Here is a 3837-nt window from a genome sequence, read left to right as displayed (position 1 = left end):
CACATTTTTTTTCTGACGCTTACAAGGTCCTCCATCCCCGTCATAAACCAAATACAACTCCTTTCTGTTACCAAGTAATAGAACCTTTATACGCTTATGTTTTCTTCCCATTAGGTTTCTTATTTTCATTCTTAGATGTTCTCTTTGGTTGCAGCAGGTAAGGTCATACCCAGCCTGTCTGCTGAGTCACTTGGTTGAGGGTAGGGACTGGAGAGCTGACTCAGCTGTTAAGAGCCAAGGCTCCTCTTGTAGAGGGTTCAGGTTTGGGTTTCATCAGTCACATAGTGGCTCACAATCATTCGTAACTCTAGTTCCAGGGGAATGAGTGTCCTCTTCTGACCTCTGCAGGTCCTAGGTGCATACACATAGTCGGCATATATACATGTAGGCAGAACATTCATACACAAAAAGAAATAAACCTAGAAAGGTTTTATAAGATCAGATGGTTCATCCTTCTATAGAGGTTCTCTTTGATCGGTACCATATTCTTTAAGTCATCGTCTCCACAAGTATAAGGGGTCAGAACATTACACATTAGCTATTAATTCAATCACAATGAAGGGGTATTGAATAATGAAAAGAATAAGTAAGAGGTGCTTAGGTAGGCTAGGATTGCATTTCTATTTTACCACTTGAGAAGAAAATGACCTTGGCCATGTCACATATTATCTCTGAACCTCACAGTCCTTTATAAAATGGAGATATCTTTTCATTGCTGCATCCACGTGACCATTAAGTAGGACAACATTTGTCAAGTGCTTGGCACCAAGTCCTCCATAAGTGACCACAGTAATTAAGTATGTCATTATCTCTCATTCATTGAACAAGTTTTGTATTGAGGCCTTATCTCTGAAAGTAATTTCATACCCTTAGACTGATGAGTTTTCTGAGTCTCCTTGAGGATGTTTGTGGCTAATATAGGGCAAAGAATTATCTTTGGTAGTATGAATTTGGTACAGCCATAGTACATTTATTCTTAAAACAATAAAATGCTACTAAATCATCATGATTCAATTCAGTCTACTGTTTGAAATTAATATTGGCATTTGGTGAAGAAGCCACTTCTAAAATATTGATTTGAATCTCTCAGGTTCCTCAGAAAACTGATATTTGCTGGTTGGACTGCCTATGTAGTCATCAGATGCTCTGCTCTGCCTCTGATTTAATGAAGCTTCATCTCCACTGTCTCTGTTTAGCTACAGACCATTGCCAACGTGCACGCTCCCCATCACGGTGAATGTATCCAGTCATGGCATCCTTAGAAAGTAACAGGCATGGCTGTACATTTACATATTTTAGACTTTCTTCTTGTAAAGATGAAAAACCACATTGGGGTTTGGTGAGGGTTTGGAGGAATCCATCTGATAAAACCGCCACTTAATCCATAAAAGTGTGCTGCTTCCTGTAAGAATTAACATTACATTATAACTCCTGAAAGGTGTTATACAAAGAATTGTTTATTCTATCAACTATTTATAGTGTGCATTTTCTTCATCTCAACCCAGCAAGACCTCAGCAGTAATGTAGAGTTTCTAGTACCAGGAGCCTCATTTTTTAGAATTAATTCCGCTAATATGTAACTGCTGGTATAGATGTTGGCACTTCCTCAACTGAAGTTGTGATAACGGGTGTTGCCACAATGAAAACAAATGAGATTAATGGTCTCTTCGCGGTTTTTATCGGCAGTGGCTGCCAGATCGAAATTCCTTCTGCTATGCCTCAGACAGGGCTGTATTTCCCTCCCAGTCTAGAGGAGTATCACAGAATGGTTCTGCATGGCTGGTTCAAGAACACACAATGCCTTCAGAAAGCTAACAGAAAGGACTTGCAAATTCAATGATCAAACAGGCACAGTGTTGTTTAGTACAAATAATATGTGAGAGAGAAAAAATGGCCCCATTCTTTAGATATCATATACGTTATAGCCCAGATAATTCATCAAAGCAAAAAGTTGTTTTAGTTAAATTTCTCCCTAGATTTCCTTTTTCCATCTCAGAAGATGTAGTATACACCATTACTTAAGGCACTTCATGCATTAGACTGTTTCTTATTTGTAGTGTTACTGGGAGCGATTCATGGGTCCAATATTAACCTTTAACTAAGTTGTAAACATTTCTATCTAAGGCATTTGCTTACCCACAACTTCAATCAAACAATGGAGAGATCCTAATGATGGACATGTTCTCCCGTGCCAGGGGATGGCACGGTCCCTGGGTTTCTTGCAAGGGCACATCAAGAATGTTTTCATTGTTATATTCAGGAACAATGTTGCCGAGTAAATATTTGTACTAATATGTTTCTATTTTAGGATTTCCTGGGGTGTACGCAGTCTCGTAAGGTAAATAATTAAAGGATCTGTCTGGCCGGGGGAGCACAAAGCAGTGCTTACTGTAGGTCCGATGTCCCTTTGATAATCCATAACTGTCTTCTGAAATTATTTCCATCATCCAGCCAGGCAAAGATAAAAGATAGAACATGTTTCTTGTGCCTACTCCTAGGGAAACTCCATTATCCTTGAAAGGCCATGTGACGGATAAAATCCAATTTGTGTGGACAGAGGCCGTCTTCAAGGACATGCTGAGTGTGAGCTGAAAATGAAGTTGTTACCAGAGAGCAAACTGCAGTCCTTGCTTCTTATGAATATTTGAATGAGGAACTAAAAACGGCTCTGTGAACTCTTAAGCACCAATGGCAGTCGAAGCTGCCTGGAATTTAGGAGTTTGGGATGAATGGGATTGAAACTTTATGCCTCCTGCTACGGTGGGTCTGCAGGGGGCAGGATCAGCTAGCTTTATGCCACCCAGGTAGCCATTCTAGAAAACCTTCAGAAGCCATGAAACCCCTCCCCCAATCTTCTATGTTATCTTGAATTCATTAAAATGCAACCATTTCTAACAGGCTTTGCAAGGGTGGAAGATGACCATGCTTTCCCCCACCATGTGATATTGATATTGCTGTTGTTTGTATCCATTGAAATGTGGCCCCAGTCTGTCATTCATGAATATCTTTCTGCTTGCTCCATAGAGGAAGAGAGACAATGAGAAATAGAGTCTCTGGTATCAGAGTTCTTTGGATAATTCTGTTAAAATCCTAATAAAAAGAGTTATTAGATACTTGATTTGACTTACCTAAGCCCACATATAGGGTTTTGTTTGTTTGTTTGTTTGTTTTTGTTGTTGTTGTTGGGTTTTTTGTTTTGTTTTGTTTTTTTGGTTGTTGTTTTTGTACATACTCAGCTGGCTTTGTTGAAAATTTGGGACTGATTTTGTAATATAGCAGACTTGTAGAGAACGTGTGTAAAGAATAATTTCAAAAGACAACTAAAATGTACCCACTTTCCTCAGCCTTCTTGGGTATTATTTGTAATATTGTTCTGACAGTAATACTGTTTTAGTTAGTATCACCAACTTCCTGGGAAATACAGCAGGGCATGTTAAGTTGGTGCCTTTATCTAGAGGGGAGTGGGAGGGTATACAGCGTATGGTTTACACTGTATGTGTGTATAGTAAATTCCATTTAAACTCACTTGGTTTTGTGCATTATGATGAACAGTTAAAATAAAAGGGAAGCCTTCTGATAGTTCATAAATTCCTATTAATAAGAGAAATTGCACAAGACATCTACCTAACAAAGAAATTGCTTATTCAAATATAGCAGGAAACCGAAGATAAAAACCAAACTAGGAAATCTTAGCTGTGATTATTTTTATTTAGTGGTTTGTAAAAGAGTTCTTATGAAACATGGAATTTTATTTAGAAACCCTATTCAGAAAGTTCTAGAAGCAGTGACTATATCCTTTATTCCTTCTTCTGTATTTTTTAGCGACAGCGGGGACTA

Source organism: Rattus rattus, chromosome 4, assembly GCF_011064425.1.
Source record: "Rattus rattus isolate New Zealand chromosome 4, Rrattus_CSIRO_v1, whole genome shotgun sequence".
Classification (NCBI taxonomy): Eukaryota; Metazoa; Chordata; class Mammalia; order Rodentia; family Muridae; genus Rattus; species Rattus rattus.
Note: the sequence above shows the minus strand (reverse complement) of the source record.